The following is a 24,904-nucleotide window of genomic DNA, read 5'->3' on the forward strand; positions in this document are numbered from 1 at the left end:
AGGGGAAAAGCTAAACTATGGTATTAGATAAGATTTTGTTTTCCCTTTTCATGCTTATTTATGTTTGTTGCTTGACACCAAGAATTCTGAGACCAACTCTAGCTAACTTAAAGATAGCTGGGGAAAGAGAAAGAAAAAAATTTACCAGAAGCCCAGAGGGAAGCTCTATGTGGCAGGAGCTATTGAATCATCTCTTCAGGGCATCACGCTCAAGATGCATACCAACTGTGTTAGGTCTTTCGATTGCTCCACTCTGGATTTAGTACCTAAAAGACAGCATCTGCCTGACTTAGCTCAGATCATATACCTGTATATATACCTCCCCATCCCCATATTCCACTGAGGGGATATTTAACAAGACCATACCCAAAGAGGGAAGGTTAGTTCTCCAAAATATAATCAAGGTACAACAGAAACAACATATCCACTACTGACTTGGCATTCGACTTCCTTCTCCCATCCTTCTCTCTTATGGGGGAGGCCTTCTACACTGGCCCTTTGATCTAAAATATGGTCTCTTCGGGACCTCTTCAGCCATCTTTCTCTCTATAATATGGAGCCACGCCATGATCGTTCCCACTGAGTCTAGCAAGATGATCCACAATGGAGTCAGATAAGATGGAGTCACTTTAACCTGGGTGTTAGAAGACAATCATGGCATAATGTATCATTTCTCCCATACAACAGTTGAATGCCCATACCAGAACACTAAGAACGTGAGAATCAAGGAGATTCCAAGCACTGTGACAGAGTCAGTGCAGGAAAAATGTTGGGCCAAGGGGATTTGTGGCATCCAGCAAGACACTGGGCTCCAATAGTCAGCAATAAGACTATCTCCTGGTGAGGGGAAAATGTAATCACTGTGAATATTTTGTACATGTATTTTATTTCTGTCTGAATGGCCACACAGCCGTGATCATATAGTAGTTAGTACTCCGCCTTGTGAATGGCCAGACAAATCCTGTTTGCTAGGATAGGATGGCTATCCTTTTCAATTCATCACCCCAAGACACTCACTTATCTTCTACCTATTTTACAGATGAGGAAACACACAAAAGTTAAAGGGCTTCCACAACAGGAAAGGATGGTTAAAAGTGAGCATGATTAAATAATAATTATTCTAGGATGTGAACCCAGGTCTCCAGATTCCCAGACAAGATCTCTTGCTTTTCATCAAACTCTTGCTGTCTACCACACTCCCACCCTGGCCCTGGCATTGCAGCCTCTGGGGATAGATAAAGTCATGTGTTCACTCCTCATTAGCGGATGATGAAGCTGACCATGCCCTCTGTCTCTTAACATCCTGACACTGAGGGAGACTTTCCCAAGTGCCCAACTCCTAAACCATTAACTGATAGTTATTAACACTATGAATTTTCTTAATATTTTACTTATGCCTGTGGGGTAGGGGCCTTAAAAGGTTTCAGGCTAATTTTATATACTCCATGCTAATGGTCACATCCTTTTTCATTCTTTAATTCTTAGAATAATTGAAGAATAAGAATAACTTACTTTTTAAAAGGAAAGTTATGACCAACCTAGACAGCATATTACCCACTCCAGTGTTCTTGCCTGGAGAATCCCAGGGACGGGGGAGCCTGATGGGCTGCCGTCTGTGGGGTTGCACAGAGTCGGACATGACTGAAGCAATTTAGCAGCAGCAGCAGCAGATAGCATATTAAAAAGCAGAGACATTACTTTGCCAACAAAGGTCTGTCTAATCAAGGTTATGGTTTTTCCAGTAGTCATGTATGGATGTGAGAGTTGGACTATAAAGAAAGCTGAGCACAGAAGAATTGATGCTTTTGAACTGTGATGTTGGAGAAGACTCTTGAGAGTCCCTTGGACTGCGAGGAGATCCAACCAGTCCATCCTAAAGGAGATGGTGGATAGTCCTGGGTGTTCATTGGAAGGACTGATGTTGAAGCTAAAACTCCAATACTTTGGCCACCTGATGCGAAGAGTTGACTCATTTGAAAAGACCCTGATGCTGGGAAAGATTGAGGGCAGGAGAAGGGGACGACAGAAGATGAGATGGTTGGATGGCATCACCGACTCAATAGACATGAGTTTGGGTGGACTCCGGGAGTTGGTAATGGACGAGAGGCCTGGCGTTTCATGGGGTCGCAAAGAGCTGGACATGACTGAGTGACTGAACTGAACTGAAGTATTTCATATAACACCCAGATTGTGGTCTCCATGGAACCTGATTCAAACTGTTTTTCAAAATTACGAGACAATTGGGAAAATGTGAACACTAACTAGCTATTTGGTGATATTAAGGGATTATTATTTAGAATGTTAGTGAGATAATGCTTCTGTGATTATGTATTTTTTGAAATCTTTATCTTTCAAATACATTCAGTATCAGGTTTTGTTTTTGTTTTTGTTTGCAAAAGGAAACAATACCAAAAGTGCAAAACTCAGATCAATGGATGGGTGATAGACAGAGAGGACAGATGGGAGAACCAGCGGAGGGGAAGTCAGCTGTGCTCTTTAATATGCCAGTGGACAGCAGAGAGGCAGTTTAAAGCCCTGCAGCAGATACTGTGGCAAACTTCACTCCACACCCTTTCTAGGCCCACCTGTGTGCAGAGGCTGGATCTTCATTTGCCTTGAATGCCAGATGTAGTTTAGGTTTTGCCTTTCAGAGGCACTTGTGTGAGATCTTGATTCAGAACTGAGCTACTTGGGGAGAAAGGGCATGGGACATCCGTCTTCCTAGTTCACGGCATGGCAGCATGACTCTGAGCTGCTTCCTTATTCCATGACTATGACCAAGATAGCCCATCCCTAACCAGATCAGTTCTGCATTTTAAGTTGGTGGTGGCGGGGGCGGGGAGATGTTCCTAGAAGCTCAGTCTCAATTCTCTGTCTTCAACCTTCACAAAGATTCTGCAAGTGACCTCTCTCCCTTCATAAAGCCCTTTCTTCTTTAGCTAACAGGAGGGGACTCTGTTATCTCCAATAAAGAACTCACCTAAGCTAAATCTCACAAGAATGAGTAATGGACCTCTTTGGAGAATATGTGTATTGGACACTGTGTATGCCAAGCCACCTCTGGGAACACTTTTAAAATTAAAATTGACGAGCAGTTTGGCACAATGAACTTTTCATTATGCTGGCAAAGAAAGTAATTTTAAGTACACAGGGCTAACACAGTGATACCTTACCACTTTATAGGTTTTACAAAAGACTGAAAAATCCCTCTGAACCCAAAAGCAGTCCCATCATCAACTGAGTGATGTTTTCACTTGTCGCAGCTGAATCTCGACCTCAGACCACAAGGAATAGAAGAGAGAACAGGGTTCTTTCTGTTCCAAACTGGAGAGAATGTTTATTGAGTTCTTTATGTACCCGTCATATGTTAAACCTGAAAATACAACTAAGGAATGTTATTCCCTTCAATTGGGAGCCCAAGTTCTACAAAGGAGGTCCCAGCTCTGGCCACAGTGGGAGGAAGATTGCATGCAATCAAGGAGCTCACCATACCTCTCCTTCCCCTAGCAATTTCCAAACCCATATTCCCAGGCATGTTCACAGGCTTCCCAGGCGGCACCAGTAGTAAAGAACCTGGATGCCAGTGCAGGAGACATAAGAGATGTGGGTTCGATCCCCGGGTTGGGAAGATTCCCCAGAGAAGGAAATGGCAACCCACTTAGGTATTCTTTCTTGGAAAACCCCATGCACAGAGGAGCCTGGCAGGCTACAGTCCATGGGGTCATAAAAGAGTCAGACATGACTTAGCTTAGTCAGAAGCAACTTAACATTCATACACGTTCCCAGCAATACTGGGAACAGTACTGCTTTTCTCAGACAAAAGGGTAGAGAAACTATTCCAAGTCTACAGAGCTCCTCTTCACAAATATACCCCAGTCCTACTTTCAACACAAAGGGCAAAAGATAAACAGAAACATTGGGGGTATGGAAAAGATTGTAATTAAGAATCTAAAGATTGAGGCTTTTTTCTCAGTGATCTTTATCCCTCTAAGTTTCATTTTCCTTGTGTGAAAAATAAAGACTAAAACAAAAATCACCTGATTAATATAGGTATTTTTTTAAGTTCTTTGCTAACTCTACAGCATGATGCATTGAGTTATTAAATTGAATGTGGGGGGCAGTCCTAAGATGGCTGAGGAATAGGACGAGGAGACCACTTTCTCCCCCACAAATGCATCAAAAGAACATTTCAAAGCTGAGTAAACTTAACAAAACAACTTCTGAATGCTGGCAGAGGACATCAGGGACCCAGAAAAGCAGCTCATTGTCTTCAAAAACAGGCAGGAAAAAATACAAAAGATGAAATGAGACCAAAGAGGCAGGGAGGGAGCTCCGTCCCTGGAAAGGAGTCCTGTTTCAGGAAGGGGGTCTTAAAAAGAGAGAAGTTTCCAAACACCAGGAAACACTCTCACTGCCGCATCTGTGGCGAGCCTTGGAAGCACAGAGGGCAACATAACAAGGAGGAAAAATAAATAAATAATTAAAATCAACAGATTACGAGCCCAACAGGTAACTCCCCCAGTGCAGAAGCAGCGCAGATGCCTGCATCCACCACTAGCAAGTGGGGGCTGGGCAGGGAGGCGCGGGCTGCAATGCTTTTTAAGAATCGGGCCGGAATGCCCCAAGTGTAACCAGAGCGAACTAACTTGGGCTAGCATACCAGACCGTGGGATAGCTACCACGCGAAAAGCTCTAACATAAGACACCGCCAGGACTGCACACAGAACAAAGGGCAGAACTGAATTAGCCAGCTGTAGACCATCTGCCTCCAGCGACAGGCAGCCAGGGATGGAAGGGCAGGAAGGGGGCAATTGCAGCCCCAGAGAGACATTACCTACCAAACTGCAAACAAGCTCCTTTGCTAACTAAGACTTCTTGGGGTTCTGGACAGTCACCATCCACCTGAGAAGGGGCGCCCGTGGTACACCCAGAAAACTGAGCAGCAGGGATGGGAAAGGCGATAAGTCGCAGTGACTGTGCCAGAGACCTGAGCTACTCGGACCTAGGAAGGGCACAAAACGCAGGCCCAACCGAGTCTGCGCCTCTGAGGACTACCTGAGAGCCGAGCCTGAGAGGCTTAGACCAGGGAGGTGCATGCAGCCCGGGGCCGGCCTCGGATGGTTCCAGCGGAGCCACCCAGAGCCTGAGCTGTGTGCCTTGAGCAGTGGCAGGCCCAGCGTGGCTGACACTGCGAGCACACGCCAGTGTTACTCGTTTGCAGCGTCCCTTCCTCCCTACAGCACGACTGAAAAAGTGAGCCTAAAAAAGTGTCCACCACCGCCCCCCTTGTGTCAGGGTGGAAATCGGACACTGAAGAGACCAGCAAACAGAAGAAGCTAAAACAGAGGGAACCACACTGGAAGTGACAGCTGCAGTAAGTTAAAACCCTGTCGTTAGTACCGACTACATAGGAAGGGGCCTATAGATCTTGAGAAACATCCAAGGAACTATCCAAAAATGAACTGACCCCACACTGCCCACAACACCACCAGAGAAAGTCCCAGATATATCTTTACTATTTTTATGATCCTTCTTTTTTTTGTTTTGTTTTGTTTTTTCTTTTCTTTTACTTTTTTTAAACATTAATTTTTAAGTCCTCTGTTTCTCCTTTAATTTTTATTTTTATAACCTATTATTACTTTTCAAAAAAAAAGACCCTATTTTTAAAGCAAATGCCATATATATATTTTTGTGGTTGTCATTGTTGTTTTAATAATTTTGTGACTGTTTTTTTTTTCCTTCTTCTTTTCTTTAATATCGTATTTTTGAAAAATCCAACCTCTACCCTAGATTTTTAATCTTTGCTTTTTGGTATTTGTTATCAATTTTGTACCTTTAAAAACCCAATATTCAGTACCCATTTTTACTTGAGAGCAAGATTATTGGCTTGACAACTCTCTCCTCCATTGGACTCTCCTTTTTCTACACCAGGTTGCCTCTGTCTCCTCCCTCCCCCTTCTCTTCTCTACTCAACGCTGTGTATCTCTGTGTGTTCCAGATGGTGGAGAACACTTAGGGAACTGGTTACTGGCTGAATCTGTCTCTCTCCTTTTCATTTCCCTCTTTTATCCTCCTGGCCACCTCTGTCTACTTTCTCCCTCTTCTCTGTATAACTCCATGAACATCTCTGAGCAGTCCAGACTGTGGAGTGCACATAAGGAAGTGATTACTGGCTAGCTTGCTCGCTCCTCTTTTGATCCCATCTCATCTCATTCCAGTCACCTCTAACTCCTCCCTCCCTCTTCTCTTCTCCATGTAACTCAGTGAACCTCTCTGGGTGTCCCTCACTGTGGAGAAACTTTTCATCTTTAACCTAGATGTTTTATCATTGGTGCTGTATAGATGGAGAAGTCTTGAGGCTACTGTAAAAATAAAACTGAAACCCAGAAGCAGGAGGCTTAAGTCCAAATCCTGAGAACATCAGAGAAATCCGGACTCCAGGGAACATTAATCGATAGAAGCTCATCAAATGCCTCCATACCTACACTGAAACCAAGCACCACCCAAGGGTCATCAAGTTCCAGAGCAAGACATACCACACAAATTCTCCAGCAACACAGGAACACACCTGAGCTTCAATATACAGGCAGCTCAAAGTTACTCCAAAACCATTGACATCTCATAACTCATTACTGGACACTTCACTGCACTCCAGAGAGAAGAAATCCAGCTCCACCCACCAGAACACTGATACAAGCTAACCAAGAAACCTTGACAAGTCACTGATACAACTCCACCCACAGCAAGGAAACTCCATAATAAAGAGAACTCCACAAATTCCCAGAACACAGAAAGACCACCCCAAATGCAGCAATATAACCAAGATGAAGAGAGAGAGAGGAATACTCAGCAGGTAAAGGAACAGGAGGAATGTCCACCAAACCAAACCAAAGAGGAAGAGATAGGGAATATACCAGATAAAGAATTCCGAATAATGATGATGAAAATGATCCAAAATCTTGAAATCAAAATGGAATCACAGATAAATAGCCTGGAGTCAAGGACTGAGAAGATGCAAGAAAGGTTTAAGAAGGACCTAGAAGAAATAAAAAAGAGTCAAAATATAATGAATAATTCAATAAATGAGATCAGAAACACTCTGGAGGCAACAAATAGAATAACGGAGGCAGAAGATAGGATTAGTGAAGTAGAAGATAGAATGGCAGAAATAAATTAATCAGAGAGGAAAAAAGAAAAACGAATTAAAAGAAATGAGGACAATCTCAGAGACCTTCAGGAAAATATGAAACACTCCAACATTCGAATTATAGGAGTCCCAGAAGAAGACAAAAAGAAAGACCACGAGAAAATACTTGAGGAGATAATAGTTAAAAACTTCCCTAAAATGGGGAAGGAAATAATCACCCAAGTCCAAGAAACCCAGAGAGTTCCAAATAGGATAAACCCAAAGCAAAACACCCCAAGACACATATTAATCAAATTAACAAAGATCAAACACAAAGAACAAATATTAAAAGCAGCAAGGGAAAAGCAACAAATAACACACAAGGGGATTCCCATAAGGATAACAGCTGATCTTTCAATAGAAACTCTTCAGGCCAGGAGGGAATGGCAAGACATACTTAAAGTGATGAAAGAAAATAACCTACAGCCCAGATTACTGTACCCAGCAAGGATCTCATTTAAATACGAAGGAGAAATCAAAAGCTTTACAGACAAGCAAAAGCTGAGAGAATTCAGCACCATCAAACCAGCTCTCCAACAAATGCTAAAGGATATTCTCTAGACAGGAAACACAAAAAGGGTGTATAAACTTGAACCCAAAACAATAAAGTAAATGGCAACCCAGGATCATACTTATCAATAATTACCTTAAACGTAAATGGGTTGAATGCCCCAACCAAAAGATAAAGACTGGCTGAATGGATACAAAAGCAAGACCCCTGTATATGTTGTCTACAAGAGACCCACCTCAAAACAAGGGACACATACAGACTGAAAGTGAAGGGCTGGAAAAAGATATTCCACACAAATAGAGACCAAAAGAAAGCAGGAGTAGCAATACTCATATCAGATAAAATAGACTTTAAAACAAAGGCTGTGAAAAGAGACAAAGAAGGCCACCACATAATGATCAAAGGATCAATCCAAGAAGAAGATATAACAATTATAAATATATATGCACCCAACATAGGAGCACTGCAATATGTAAGACAAATGCTAACAAGTATGAAAGGGGAAATTAACAATAACACAATAATAGTGGGAGACTTTAATACCCCACTCACACCTATGGACAGATCAACTAAACAGAAAATTAACAAAGAAACACAAACTTTAAATGATACAATAGACCAGTTAGACCTAATTGATATCTATAGGACATTTCACCCCCAAACAATGCATTTCACCTTTTTCTCAAGTGCTCATGGAACCTTCTCCAGGATAGATCACATCCTGGGCCACAAATCTAGCCTTGATAAATTCAAAAAAAATTGAAATCATCCCAAGCATCTTTTCTGACTATAATACATTAAGATTAGATCTCAATTACAGGAGAAAAACTGTTAAAACTTCCAACATATGGAGGCTGAACAACACACTTCTGAATAACCAACAAATCACAGAAGAAATCAAAAAAGAAATCAAAATATATATAGAAATAAATGAAAATGAAAACACAACAACCCAAAACCTGTGGGACACTATAAAAGCAGTGCTAAGAGGAAAGTTCTTAGCAAAACAGGCATACCTCAAGAAACAAGAAAAAAGTCAAATAAATAACCTAACTCTACACCTAAAGCAACTAGAAAAGGAAGAAATGGAGAACCCTGGGGTTAGTAGAAGGAAAGAAATCTTACAAATTAGGGCAGAAATAAATGAAAAAAAAAAGAGAGAGAGATCATGGCAAAAATCAACAAAGCCAAAAGCTGGTTCTTTGAAAGGATAAATAAAATTGACAAACTATTAGCCAGACTCATCAACAAACAAAGGGAAAAAAATCAAATCAATAAAATTAGAAATGAAAATGGAGAGATCACAACAGACAACACAGAAATACAAAGGATCATAAGAGACCACTATCAGCAATTATGGAGAAGGCAATGGCACCCCACTCCAGTACTTTTGCCTGGAAAATCCCATGGATGGAGGAGCCTGGTAGGCTGCAGTCCATGGGGTCGCTAAGAGTTGGACATGACTGAGTGATTTCACTTTCACTTTTCACTTTCATGCATTGGAGAAGGAAATGGCAACCCACTCCAGTATTCTTGCCTGGAGAATCTCAGGGATGGGGAAGCATGGTGGGCTGCCATCTACGGGGTCACACAGAATTGGACATGACTGAAGCGACTTAGCAGCAGCAGCCGCAGCAATTATATGCCAATAAAATGGACAACGTGGAAGAAATGGACAAATTCTTAGAAAAGTATAACTTTCCAAAACTGAACCAGGAAGAAATACAAAATCTTAACAGACCCATCACAAGCATGGAAATTTAAACTGTAATCAGAAATCTTCCAGCAAACAAAAGCCCAGGTCCAGACGGCTTCACAGCTGAATTCTACCAAAAATTTAGAGAAGAGCTAACACCTATCCTACTCAAACTCTTCCAGAAAATTGCAGAGGAAGGTAAACTTCCAGACTCATTCTATGAGGCCACCATCACCCTAATACCAAAACCTGACAAAGATGCCACAAAAAAAGAAAACTACAGGCCAATATCACTGATGAACATTGATGCAAAAATCCTTAACAAAATTCTAGCAATCAGAATGTAACAACACATTAAAAAGATCATACACCATGACCAAGTGGGCTTTATCCCAGGGATGCAAGGATTCTTCAATATCTGCAAATCAATCAATGTAACTCATCATATTAACAAACTGAAAAATAAAAGCCATATGATTATCTCAATAGATGCAGAGAAAGCCTTTGACAAAATTCAAAATTCATTTATGATAAAAACTCTCCAGAAAGCAAAAATAGAAGGAACATACCTCAACATAATAAAAGCTATATATGACAAACCCACAGCAAACATTATCCTCAATGGTGAAAAATTGAAAGCATTTCCCCTAAAGTCAGGAACAAGACAAGGGTGCCCACTTTCACCACTACTATTCAACATAGTTCTGGAAGTTTGGGCCACAGCAATCAGAGCAGAAAAAGAAATAAAAGGAATCCAAATTGGAAAAGAAGAAGTAAAACTCTCACTGTTTGCAGATGACATGATCCTCTACATAGAAAACCCTAAAGACTCCACCAGAAAATTACTAGAGCCAATCAATGAATATAGTAAAGTTGCAGGATATAAAATCAACACACAGAAATCCCTTGCATTCCTATACACTAATAATGAGAAAACAGAAAGAGAAATTAAAGAAACAATTCCATTCACCATTGCAATGAAAAGAATAAAATACTTAGGAATATATCTACCTAAATAAACTAAAGACCTATATATGGGTTTCCCTGGTGGCTCAGAGGTTAAAGCGTTTGCCTGCAATGCAGGAGACCTGGGTTCGATCCCTGGGTTGGGAAGATCCCCTGGAGAAGGAAATGGCAACCCACTCCAATATTCTTGCCTGGAGAATCCCATGGACAGAGGAGCGAAGAAATATACCATGTTCATGGATCGGAAGAATCAATATAGTGAAAATGAGTATACTACCCAAAGCAATCTACAGATTCAATGCAATTCCTATCAAGCTACCAGCAGTATTTTTCAGAGCTAGAACAAATAATTTCACAATTTGTATGGAAACACAAAAAACTTCGAATAGCCAAAGCAAACTTGAGAAAGAAGAACGGAACTGGAGGAATCAATCTGCCTGACTTCAGGCTCTACTACAAAGCCACAGTTATCAAGACAGTATGGTACTGGCACAAAGACAGAAATATAGATCAATGGAACAAAATAGAAAGAAGCCCAGAGATAAATCCACACACCTATGGACACCTTATCTTTGACAAAGGAGGCAAGAATATACAATGGATTAAAGACAATCTCTTTAACAAGTGGTGCTGGGAAAACTGGTCAACCACTTGTAAAAGAATGAAACTAGAACACTTTCTAACACCACACACAAAAATAAACTCAAAATGGATTAAAGATCTAAATTTAAGACCAGAAACTATAAAACTCCTAGAGGAGAACATAGGCAAAACACTCTCAGACATAAATCACAGCAGGATCCTCTATGACCCACCTCCCAGAATATTGGAAATAAAAGCAAAAATAAACAAATGGGACCTAATTAAACTTAAAAGCTTCTGCACAACAAAGGAAAATATAAGCAAGGTGAAAAGACACCCTTCGGAATGGGAGAAAATAGTAGCAAATGAAGCAGCTGACAAACAACTAATCTCAAAAATATACAAGCAACTTATGCAGCTCAATCCAGAAAAATAAACGACTCAATCAAAAAATGGGCCAAAGAACTAAATAGGCATTTCTCCAAAGAAGACATACAGATGGCTAACAAACACATGAAAAGATGCTCAACATCACTCATTATCAGAGAAATGCAAATCAAAACCTCAATGAGGTACCATTTCACTCCAGTCAGAATGGCTGCGATCCAAAAGTCTATAAGCAGTAAATGCTGGAGAGGGTGTGGAGAAAAGGGAACCCTCTTACACTGTTGGTGGGAATGCAAACTAGTACAGCCACTATGGAGAACAGTGTGGAGATTCCTTAAAAAATTGCAAATAGAACTACCTTATGACCCAGCAATCCCACTGCTGGGCATACACACCGAGGAAACCAGCATTGAAAGAGACACATATACCCCAATGTTCATTGCAGCACTATTGATAATAGCCAGGACATGGAAGCAACCTAGATGTCCATCAGCAGATGAATGGATGATAAAGCTGTGGTACATATACACAATGGAGTATTACTCAGCCATGAAAAAGAATACATTTGAATCAGTTCTAGCGAGGTGGATGAAACTGGAGCCGATTATACAGAGTGAAGTAAGCCAGAAAGGAAAACACCAATACAGTATACTAATGCATATATATGTAATTTAGAAAGATGGTTAATGATAACCCTGTATGCCAGACAGCAAAAGAGACACAGATGTATAGAACAGTCTTTTGGACTCTGTGGGAGAGGGTGAGGGTGGGATGATTTGGGAGAATGGCACTGAAACATGTATAATACCATATATGAAATGAATCACCAGTCCAGGTTTGATGCATGATATTGGATGCTTGGGGCTGGTGCACTGGGATGACCCAGAGGGATGGTACAAGGAGGGAGGAGGGAGGGGGGTTCATGATTGGAAACTCATGTACACCCATGGCGGATTCATGTCAATGTATGGCAAAACCTATACAATATTGTAAAGTAAAATAAAGTAAAATTTAAAAAATAAATAAATTGAATGTGGATGCCCAAGTGTGGCAGGTTCTGTACCTTTAAAACCTTATAGCACAGTCGTTTTCCTGGTGCATTCCTCAAGCTTGGTTCTATAGATCTCCCTATTAGAGTTTGATGTACTCAGCCTTGGGGAGAAGTAGGATTTTGCTATTTTCAAAACTTCCAGAGGACTTTAAAATTTAGATAAAATTGGAATTGCCAAACTTCACTACTTCTCTACCATTAGATAAACAGTGTGGAGCTATATAACTTGGCAGAGCATTTGGAAATTTTTCTGATGATTTGTCTCTTTCCAAAACCACACATAAGAATCTACTGCCTTTGGCAGTGACAAATTTTACCTGTTTGCCCTACAAGATTATGAAGGCCGATTGGAGGAAAGCGGGCTACAGCTGCATTTATCATGATGATTTCAGGGTCAAAGGACAATATCTTTGATGTAATTTTTCCTTCCACATAAATCTCAGATGCATAGCATCTCCCACCTGTACTGTGCACTTGTGGGGAAGAGTACCTCACTGTCCTTTTCGTTGCTGTTGAGGTTTTGGCTGCACCTCACCACATCAGGGATCTTAGTTCCCCAATTAGGGATCAAAATTGTGCCCCCTGCATTGGGAATGCAGAGTCTTAACCACTGGACCACCAGAAAAATCCCAAAACAATCCTTTGATAGAACTTGGGGGAAAAAAGGACTGAGAGAAACAGAAAGCAACTTCCTTATCAAAGTCCAATGGGACTCAACACTCTCTAGGCCCAATGGGAGCTTGACACTAAAGCACATTGTCTCCCTGGTGTCCCAGTGGTTAAGAATCCCCTGCCAGTGCAGAGAACATAGGTTCGATCCCTGGTCAGAAACTAAAAGTGCCACAACCCCTGAGCCTGTGCACTCTAGAGCTCATGCTCTGCAACTAGTGAGCAGCTCTCCACTACCTTAGAGAAAACCTGCCACTAGAGAAAACCTAAACAGCAACAAAGAGCCCATGAGGCAAAATGAAGACCCAGCATAGCCAGAACTAAATAAAAGTAATTTTTTTTAAAAGAGAGATAATCTTTTTTTTTTAAAGTACACTGTCTAAAAAATAAAAAACTAAAAATAAATAAATAAATAAAAATAAAGTACAAAAAAAAAAAAAAAAAAAAAGTACACTGTCTTTCTTGTGTTGAGCAGAACCAGCCTGAGGAGGAAGCTTGCCTGGTGAAAACTACTGTCTCCCCTGCCTGGAGCAAATGTACTTGAACCATTCACAGAGGATTCCATCCCCCCTCCCACCCACCACCCACCCTTGCCTTGGATCAGCCAAAATGCAAAGAGGAAGGAAAGCAGGCCATCCCCATGCTATAGAGCAAATGCATACCAATCTCATGCTCTTCTTGCTGCAGTTTGTCCGACTTTTCCCCAAGGATAACCCACTGAAGATCCAGGGGAAAGAAGAAAAAGTTCTTACTCATGTGTTCTACCTGGAGTGATAAAATGTCTGCAGGAGAACTTAACATTGTAGGTTTGTCATCGATTTTGGATGGTTATAAGCTTAGGTGGCCTCTGAGATAGCCAGACTCAAATGGTATGGCCAATGAATTGAGAGGGGTATCTGTCTGATACTCCCTCCACTGTGTGAGGTCAGAACCAAGCCTCATTGTGAACCAGAAGCGGAGGAAGGGTTTTGATCCTGAGAGGCTGAGATTAGGGTAGGGAGGTCTCACTGGAGGTGAGTGGATTCCCCAAGAATCAAGGAGGTCAGCCTATGAAGTCAGAACCAGGCAGGAATCTCAAGCTTGCAGGAGTCAAAGGCAGGATCCATCAGATATGGAGTCAAGACAGGGCCAGGCAGGGATGAAATTGAAGTTAAAGCACATGAGACACAAAACCCAAAGGGTTAGCAGTCTTGTGTAAAGACCCAGATCACCTATAGGTAGTGTTGGGCTGGCTAATCACAGCAACACAAAGGGTGACAACTTACTGTGCTGCTGCCACAAAGAAATTTATTAAAACAGAATAAGGAGGACTTATCTTTTTAAAATAACAATAAAAAATAAAATGAAATTAATTTATTGACTCTTTGTATGTTCCTGACCTCTTCTAAAAAAACCATGACACAACCTGCTTCATTTAATACTCATACTTTGAGGATGGTATTATTCCTATCCCTATTTTCCATTTGAATGAAAAGAAAAACAATCATAGAGAAGTTAAACAAATAGCCAAGAGTCCTACTGCAAGCAGGAGATGAAGCTGGATTCAAAACCAGATCATCTGTCTTCAGAGCCTTCCAGCTTGACCATCGGCTACACCATGCAATAAAAGTCTTTTACTATTAATAGTATTAACATACCTGACCTCCTTAGTGCAAGTGTTAGTCACTCAGTCGTGCCTGACTCTTTGCAACCCCATGGACTGCAGGCTACCAGGCTCCTCTGTCCATGGGATTTTCTAGGCAAGGATACTGGCATAGTTTGGCACTTCCTTCTCCAGAGGATCTTCCCAACCCAGGGATCAAACTCAGGTCTCCTGCACTGCAGACCAGTTGAGTGACCAGGGAAGACCAACCTCCTTAGGGTAACAATCAAATAATTCCTACAAAGTAGTTAAAAGCACAGAGCTGGGATTTCCCTGGGGGTCCAGTGGTTGAGAATCTGCTTTGCAATTCAGGGGACATGGGTTCAATCCCTGGTTGGGGAGCTAAGATCCCACATGCCACAGAGCAGCCAAGCCCGTGCACCACAGCTAGAGAGGCCATGAGCCAAACAAAATGTCCCAAGTGCTGCAAGTAACTCCCGACACAGTCAAATAAATACATAAATAAATATTTTTTTATAAAACCAAGGCTAATAGGAGGTCAAATATTTACACTCAGGAACTGTGAGAAGAGGTAAGGATTCTAAAATCATCTAGTCCAACCTCCATGTCATATGGATAAGTTACTTGCCCAAAGTGACTGTCATTGAGACTTCATACTCATCCATACCTGATTCTCCATTCCTCTGCAAACACACAGGAAGTTCACACTTTCCAGCCCTCTGGCAGTCATTTCATTGGTCAATGGACTGGAGATGGCATTGACGGGTATCATCTCTGGATTGAAGTATTAATGTGGAGGCATTTGAGAGCAAGTGTGAATTCTCCGTGCTCTCTCTGCTCTGGTGACCCTGGTAACTGCATATCCCCGAGGTTACAAAATCTCTGAAGCACCATTTGGAAGAAATCTACCTCAGAGTCCTCAGACAGGAGTGTGCTTTGCATAAAGAAGTAAATGCCTATGTGTTAAGCAAATAAAGATTTTACCACGGCAAAGACCCCCATCCATCATGACTAACACAGCCACCTGATTAAAGCAGCTAATGACACTGACTCCTTATCCAAATTATAAATCCTCTTTTAGAGTTTCCTTCAGTCCAATAAATGCCATGAATCAAATGGTTTCACATCCACATATAGAAAACTGAAATTGAAATCCTATCTCACAATACTCACACAAATTAACTCAAAATGGATGAAAAGTTTACACATAACATCTGAAACTACAAAACTCCTAGAAGAAATATAGGCAAGATCATTGATCTTGGCAATAATTTTTTTGAATATGCCCCCCCCCAAAAAGCACAAGCAACAAAAAAATCAATAAGTGGGACTAGAGCAAATGGAAAAGTTCCAAACAGCAGATGAGACAATCAACAAAATGAGAAGACAGCCTACAGAACAGGAGAAAATATTTGCAAACCATATGTTAGATAAGAAGTTAATATACAAAATATAAAGAACTCATACAACTCAACAACCAAAAAACAAACAATTCAATTGAAAAATAAGCAGAGGAAATACATAGATTTTTTTTCCCAAAGACATCCAAACGATGAAAGGGTATATCAAAGGATACTCAACATTTTGAAATATATTAAAATTTCTCTAATTTAGAGATCACATTTCATGTACTCTCAACTCTGTTAAGTCACTTCAGTCGTGTCCGATTCTGTGCAACCCCATAGATGGCAGCCCACCAGGCTCCCCCGTCCCTGGGATTCTCCAGGCAAGAACACTGGAGTGGGTTGCCATTTCCTTCTCCAATGCATGAAAGTGAAGTTGCTCAGTTGTGTCCAACTCATAGCGACCCCATGGACTGCAGCCCATCAGGCTCCTCCGTCCATGGGATTTTCCAGTCAAGAATACTGGAGTGGGGTGCCATTGCCTTCTCCAACTCTCAACTCTAAGACATGGCTAAAATGGGGAGGAAATATAAAAGGCTCCCAGGTCATCAAAACTTATGAAAGAAAATCCGTGCATTTTATACCACATGAGAGTCTCTTCAGCTCATGCAGGGCTTGGTGATTTTTAATTTACATAAAATTCTAACCAACCACTCTTTGTCTTCCAATCACAGATTGTTTCTAGAAGCAGGCACACGGGTAGCAAAAGTGATAGCTGAAAGAGGGCTCAAATGAAAAATGACTCAGTCTATGACAATAGTCAGTGATCAGAGAAACAGCTTGAGTCATTTTTGTTTAATAGTCTGTAAGTCAGCAGAAGAATGTGTACCATATTTGAAAACATTTTCCTCCAAGATTTTTTTTTTTTAAGTTTGGGGTTTAAAAGAAAGAACTTCATGTTTTAAAGCTATTTAAAAAATAAAAATGAAGTGGAGACAAAAACAAACAAATCTGTTTCCAAATGCTACAAGGTTTTATTAAGTTGGGGTTTGGAGAATTTTTATTTTCTGCATTTTAATTAAACATTTAATTATTGTGCTATGATCATGTATTATTTTTGTGATACAAAGCTAATTTTTTTAAAGGATGAATGTAGGGTATGAAAAAGTCATGCTGAGTAACTAATTCAACTAGGTTAAAAAAACGGTGTCAACCCTGCTAATCTACTCTTGGACAAGGACATGCTTGTGTCCAACTCTTTGCAGCCCCATGGACTGTAGCCTGTCAGGCTTCTCTGTCCATGGGATTCTCCAGGCAAGAATACTGGTATGGGTTGCATTTCCTCCTCCAAGGGATCTTCCTGAGCCAGGGATCAAACCAGCATCTCCTGTGTCTCCTGTATTGCAGGTGGATTCATTATCCACTGAGCCAATCCTCAGTTCAGTTGCTCAGTTGTGTCCGACTCTTGCAGCTCACCAGGCCTCCCTGTCCATCACCAACTCCCGGAGTTTACCCAAACTCATGTCCATCGAGTTGGTGATGCCATCCAGCCATCTCATCCTCTGTCGTCCCCTTCTCCTCCTGCCCTCAATCCTCCCAGCACCAGGGTCTTTTCAAATGAGTCAACTCTTCGCATCAGGTGGCCAAAGTATTGGAGTTTCAGCTTCAACATCAGTCCTTCCAATGAACACCCAGGACTGATCTCCTTTAGGATGGACTGGTTGGATCTCCTTGCAGTCCAAGGGACTCTCAAGAGTCTTCTCCAACACCACAGTTCAAAAGCATCAATTCTTCAGCACTCAGCTTTCTTTATAGTCCAACTCTCATATCCATACATGACCACTGGAAAAACCATAGCCTTGACTAGGTGGTCCTTTGTCAGCAAAGTAATGTCTCTGCTTTTTAATATGCTGTCTAGGTTGGTCATAACTTTCCTTTCAAGGAGTAAGCATCTTTTAATTTCATGGCTGCAATTAGCCAATCTTAGGCATCATCAAATGAAAAACACCACTGAAAACAGATTTTTTTTTTCTTGGAAACATGAGGCAGACAGTGCTCACCTGACTACATCTTGGTTGAGCTCCTAACCAACCAACCCATCAATGATCGGATCATGTGGCACTTTTAGAAAAACTAAGGCATCAACTAGTGTAGTCAGGTCTAATGGAACAGAGCAGGTTCTACCTGCTTATTAATTTCTCTAATCAGTAAATAGGCTGAGCTGCCTCTTCATGCCCAGGTGAGCTAAACCTTGCATGTATCATAAGAGATCAAAGTTATCCTGAATTTGATAAGGATATTGGTGTTTTCCTAAAAGGACAGGTACCACAATGTGGTGTTGGAGAAGACTCTTGAGAGTCCCTTGGACTGCAAGGAGACCCAGTCAGTCCATTCTGAAGCAGATCAGCCCTGGGTGTTCTTTGGAAGGAATGATGCTAAAGCTGAAACTCCAGTACTTTGGCCACCTCATATGAAGAGTTGACTCATTGGAAGAGACTCTGATGCTGGGAGGATTGGGGGCAGGAGGAAAAGGGGATGACAGAGGATGAGATGGGTGGATGGCATCACTGACTCGATGGACGTGAGTTCGAGTGAACTCCGGGAGATGGTGATGGACAGGAGGGCCTGGCGTGCTGCGATTCATGGGGTCGCAAAGAGTCGGACACGACTGAACGACTGTACTAACTAACTAACTGGCCACAATGTGACATAGGGCTGTGACCATTGCCTAACAAATAAGTCCACAGATAAAGACAGGATGGAAGATTCATATTTTTTCCATTCCAGTGTGCCAATTCCCAGCTTGGTATATTCAAAAGATTTAATTACTGAGGTTTAGCCTGATCACTGACACATTTAAAGAGATGCCAGGGTAAACAACTGGTCTGTTTATATCAATGCATTCTTGCTGAACATCAATCAGCCTTAGTGAGTTTCTTTTTAAAAGCTGGTATTATGAATTGGCTGAGGAACTATTTCTTTCAAAAACCAAACCATTGAGCTATAAGCCTTTTAAACAGAATGAGTAGTCAACCAAAAAAAAAGAAAAAGGGCTTCCAGTCTCACATCACACTGCTGAAAAACTACCTCAAAATATCTTGAAAGAGACAGGCCACCAATAGCAGGATATGTAGGCCCTTAACAGCACAATTAAAGGGAGAAAAAAACATGGGAAAATTGGCGTGATGCTCCTGACAGGCCTGCCAGCACTGCTGGGAGAGGACATCTCTAGCCAAACCACAATTCCTGCCATAATGAAACTGAATTATGAAACAAAAGAAAACATCTTGCTCTAGTTTAAGCAGGTCATAAGCCAAATTATCCTTGAAAAGTCTTTGCAGGGAGAAAAAACAAACCCAATCTGTAGAGGAGAAAATGAGATGCTAAGCGATGCTTAAAATCTTGCCCAGGAAGGAGACTGCCTACATCATATGCACATTGAAGGTAGAAGTAAATAAGTGGACATGTTTATCAGCAACTCTCCCAAGGACTGAGGTGTGCTTTAGCTGACTGCAACTCAAAGACATCTGCAAGACAGGTGCATCATAGCAACACTGGGTGTTGAGGAGAAAATGGGATCAGTGAGGACTATCACAGTCAGAAAGTGTATGCCCATCTGAAGGGGACGAAAGGCCAGTGTTGACAGATCTTCTCATTTTTTTATTTTTTTTATTTTTTATTTTTATTTTTTTTTAAATTTTAATATCTTTAATTCTTACATGCATTCCCAAACATGAACCCCCCTCCCACCTCCCTCCCCAGAACATCTCTCTGGGTCATCCCCATGCACCAGCCCCAAGCATGCTGCACCCTGCGTCAGACATAGACTGGCGATTCAATTCTTACATGATAGTATACATGTTAGAATGTCATTCTCCCAAATCATCCCACCCTCTCCCTCTCCCTCTGAGTCCAAAGGTCCGTTATACACATCTGTGTCTCTTTCCCTGTCTTGCATACAGGGTCGTCATTGCCATCTTCCTAAATTCCATATATATGTGTTAGTATACTGTATTGGTGTTTTTCTTTCAAGTATAATTGATCTATAACATTGTGTCACTTTCAAATGTACAGCAAAGTGATTCCATTATACATATACACATGAAAATACATACGTATACATATTTATCAGTCTTTTTAATTATAGCTTATTACAAGATATTGTATATAGCACCCTATGCTCTAACAGGTCCTTGTTGTTTATCTATTTTATATGTAGTAGTGAGTTTGTTAATTCCAAACTCCTAATTTATCTCTCCCCTCCCCTCCCCTCAGGTAATCATAAATTTCTCTTCTATGTCTGTGAGTTTGTTTCTGCTTTGTTAATATGTTCATTTGTATCATTTTTTTAGATTCCACATATGAAGTATCATGTGATATTTGTCTTTCTCTGACTTCACTTAGTATGATAACCTTTATGTCCAAAAAGCCACTGATATCAATATTTATCTTAATTTCTTGATTTCAAATGCAGGCAAACAATTCTGAATAAATATTTTACCATTATGTAGGTCAACACTATGTGTGACAAACTTAACATATGTCAACCACAAGTTGCAACTGCCAATTTAATCCATTGCTTCCTTTATTCAAAATTATTTTCTGAAATACACTCACAGACATAGAAAATAGTAAACATTAAATGAAAAACAACAAAAAAACTAGTCAGATAAGGAAAGGATATAGAGAGAGGTTGGGGTTAGGAGATGCAAGCTTTTATGTATAGAATGGATGAACAAGGTCTTACTGTATGGCACAGAGAACTCTATTCAATATTCTATGATAAACTATAATGGAAAAATATTTTAAAAAAGAATGTATATATATCTAAATCACTTTGCTGTATAGTTGAAATTAATACAAAATTGTAAATGAATTATACTTCAATTTTTAAAAATTGGTAATAAGAAAAAAAAGGATGCTGAAAAATATTTTGGAAGCTAAAAAAACATTTTGGAACCTGGGGTTAGAGATGGACAACCATTTAAAAAGAAAGGTGGAATCCCATTTGGGAGGGAAGCTGAACCAAGGTGGTGCATAGAGGTGGCCGTGGGAATGGAAAGAGGGCATAATTTGGGAAGTATTGGTGAAGCTTGTCACCAGGATTTGACAATTGCTCAATGAGGGAGGTGAAGGATGGGGGAAACCAGACGTCACTTAAATTTTTTTAAGATTGAGAGAATTTGATGCCACTAACCAAAGGAGATGAGGGAAAACAAATTGTTAAAACGGATTCGAGTACTGGCTATTCAGGCAGGTCTAAAAGCATTAGAGTGAAACCTGAGGTTAATGTTTGTGACTGCAAGACAGAACAAAAATCTCATGAATATAGCAGTTCTTCCAAGAGTCTAGCAAATTGGAATTTTTAAAAAATGTGTATGGGAGAGAAATAGACTTAATTTTCCCTAAAAGTATTACAACCTTGTTCAAGATTTCTGGCAGAATCCAGAAATGGAAGAAAGGTGAAAACATGGTTGCCCAAGAGTGTTGTTTTACTTTTGCATAAGAAACACTGGGAGGAATGACTCCTGTTTTGCCTAATGGACCGCGGCTGAGCAAGCTGAAACCTGATGTTCCACGTTCCATCTTCCAACTCTGTTCTGTGTCTGAAGTTCGCACTTAATGAGATACACGAGAGACTCCAGTAAATTATGAAATCTACTGTTCTGCTGCTGGTTGAGATAGGGTTTCACACAATAAAAGCTGGGTCTCACGTACAGAGGAAAGGGGCTGGGGTTTTAGCTCTTTCCTTGGAGTCACAAAGAGTTGGACATGACTGACCATGCACGCACATCAAATTTGCATGGAGAGGATAAATAACTGCGGTTTAGAATACGGGTTTGGCTCAAGATTTCTTAAGTTCAAATCCCACTACTGCTCTAATGAGAGGAAGTCACTTAACTTCTCTATGCTTCTAGTCTCTCATCTGTAAAACAGAAATAATCATAACCTCTAAAGGTTGTTATGAGGATTAACTGAGAAACACATGGTAAGTGCACTCAAAAGTTATTAAACAGGATTGCTTCACAATTACTCTTTTTGGTATAGATACTTTTACCAAGCACTAATGAATAACTCCTCTCATACTTTAGTCTAACCCATGAGATCTCCTATTTTCTACAACAAAAATTTCCCTTGACTTGGCATGAGTAGAGGAGGAACTTTAAGACCTGTGAATGAGTTAATGCCTTCTGTAAAGGGAATTCTTAGAGGACTCCCCACTCTGAGGTGTCTTTCCTGTATAGGAAGTTAGGCAGACAATTACTCATCCATAAAACAGAATGAAATAATGCCATTTGTAGCAACATGGGTGGACCTAAATATTATGCTACGTGAAGTTAACCCAGACAAGAGAAAGATAAACATCACATGATGTTGCTTATATGTGAAATCTAAAAATCAAATAAACTTATTTTCAAAATGGAAAGAGACTCAGACACAGAAAACAAATTTATGGTTACCAAAGCAGAAAGGGCAGGGGATAAATTAGGAGTTTGGGATTAACATATACACTCTACTATATAATATAGGTAACCAACAAGGACTTACTGCATAAAAACACAGGAAACTAATAACCTAAGAGGAAAAAGAGTCTGAAGAATGTGTGTGTGTGTGTGTGTGTGTGTAACTGAATCACTGCTATATACCCGAACCTAACACATTGTAAATCAACTATACTTCAATTTTTTTTTAAAGCACACAACACAAAAACTGCTTCTACCATGGCTGATTTCAAGCAACCAAAGGAATATTAAGTTGGAAGATCTATGCACAATCTGCTCCAATGAGCCAAAATAAACGTTTTCTTGAATAAATCATTGTCACTACACAAACCACCTCTCAAGCCACCAATGAGGCATTTCCCATGTATGGTCTCAAATGACACTGCTGTCCTGGGGCACACCTTTTGGAAAAATTTGGGGGAAATTTCCTCATCTGAATGGGAAATTAGCTGGGAGTCACAGCCGGAAGCATCCTGCACTGCAGGGAGCCTGGGTGTCACAGATTCGTCTCTTTAGGGTGACCTCACACATTCATGTCCAGTGACACGGGGTAGTTGTCCTCCTGATTTGGAGTCTTGATCCTGGGCATGGAAAACGGGCCATATCAAAATTCCTATTACAATTTTTTCAGGGATACACATTCTGCCCTGATGCCTGCCCTGAGAGATGGTCCACGTAAGCTTAGTTCCTCCCATTCCTCTCAACAAGGTATTTGCACTTGATATTTGACATGTTCTCCACTTTTCTCACCCAGTGTTGACTTGTCCTTAGCTCTTAGCAGAGAACCAGGCACCTCCTCCTCTGATGAGGAATTGGAGAGACTAGCAAAGAACTCACTGCAGAAAGGCTTTGGAATGGTGCCTATTTGGAAGGAGCTGCAGCTGCAATGCCGCAGGAGCGGCAGAGAGGAGCTACCCTCATCCAAGGTCAAGGGCAGTAGCCAAGAGGAGCTACCACATGTTCAAGGTAAGGAGCAGCGGCTGTGCTTTTCTGGAGCAGCCGTGAAGAGATACCCTATGTCCAAAGTAAGAGAAACCCAAGTAAGATGGTAGGCGCTGAGAGAGGGCATCAGAGGGCAGACAGACTGAAACCACAATCACAACTAGCCAATCTGATCACACGGACCACAGCTTTGTTTAACTCACTGAGACTAAGCCATGCCATGTGGGGCCACCCAAGACGGATGGGTCATGGTGGAGAGGTCTGACAGAACATGGTCCACTAGAGAAGGGAATGGCAAACGACTTCAGTATTCTTGCCTTGAGAACACCATGAACAGTACGAAAAGGCAAAAAGATAGGACACTGAAAGATGAACTCCCCAGGTGGGGAGGTGCCCAATATGCTACTGGAGCTCAGTGGAGAAATAAATCCAGAAAGAATGAAGGGATGGAGCCAAAGCAAAAACAACACCCAGTTGTGGATGGGACTGGTGATAGAAGCAAGGTCCAATGCTGTAAAGAGCAATATTGCATAGAAACCTGGAATGTCAGGTCCATGAATCAAGGCAAATTGGAAGTGGTCAAACAGGAGATGGCAAGAATGAACTTCAATATTCTAGTAATCAGCAAACTAAAATGGAATGGAATGGGTGAATTTAACTCAGATGACCATTATATCTACTACTGTGGGCAGGAATCCCTTAGAAGAAATGGAGTAGCCATTATAGTCAACAAGAGAGTCCAAAATGCAGTACTTCGGTGCAATCTCAAAAACGACAGAATGATCTCTGTTCGTTTCCAAGGCAAACCATTCAATATCACAGTAATCCAAGTCTATGCCCCAACCAGTAACACTGAAGAAGCTGAAGTTGAACGGTTCTATGAAGACCTACAAGACCTTTTAGAACTAACACCCAGAAAAGATGGCCTTTTCATTATAGGGGACTGGAATGCAAAAATAGGAAGTCAAGAAACACCTGGGGTAACAGGCAAATTTGGCCTTGGAATACAGAATGAAGCAGGGCAAAGGCTAATAGAGCTTTGCCAAGAGAAAGCACTGGTCATAGCAAACACCCTTTTCCAACAACACAGGAGAAGACTCTACACATGGACATCACCAGATGGTCAACACCAAAATCAGATTGATTATATTCTTTGCAGCCAAAGATGGAGAAGCTCTATACAGTCAGCAAAAACAAGACCAGGAGCTGACTGTGGCTCAGATCATGAGCACCTTATTGCCAAATTCAGACTTAAATTGAAGAAAGAAGGGAAAACCCCTGGACTATTCAGATATGACCTAAATCAAATACAATGGAAGTGAGAAATAGATTTAAGGGACTGGATCTGATAGACAGAGTGCCTGATGAACTATGGACAGAGGTTCGTGACATTGTACAGGAGACAGGGATCAAGAACATCCCCATGGAAAAGAAATGCAAAAAAGCAAAATGGCTGTCTGGGGAG

General features: G+C 41.0%; 1 protein-coding gene across 3 annotated transcripts in view; it reads right to left on the bottom strand.

Annotated features, from left to right (window-relative positions):
• Positions 1–24,904, bottom strand: part of ASAH2 (N-acylsphingosine amidohydrolase 2) — a 123,107-nt gene that overhangs the window by 74,442 nt on the left and 23,761 nt on the right. For all 3 annotated transcript variants that reach the window (XM_069567865.1, XM_069567864.1, XM_069567863.1), the window contains one exon: positions 146–266. The gene's annotated coding sequence lies outside the window, so the exon portion shown is untranslated. The remainder of the gene's footprint in view (positions 1–145; positions 267–24,904) is intronic.

This window comes from Ovis canadensis, chromosome 22 (genome assembly GCF_042477335.2).
Source record: "Ovis canadensis isolate MfBH-ARS-UI-01 breed Bighorn chromosome 22, ARS-UI_OviCan_v2, whole genome shotgun sequence".
Lineage (NCBI taxonomy): Eukaryota > Metazoa > Chordata > Mammalia > Artiodactyla > Bovidae > Ovis > Ovis canadensis.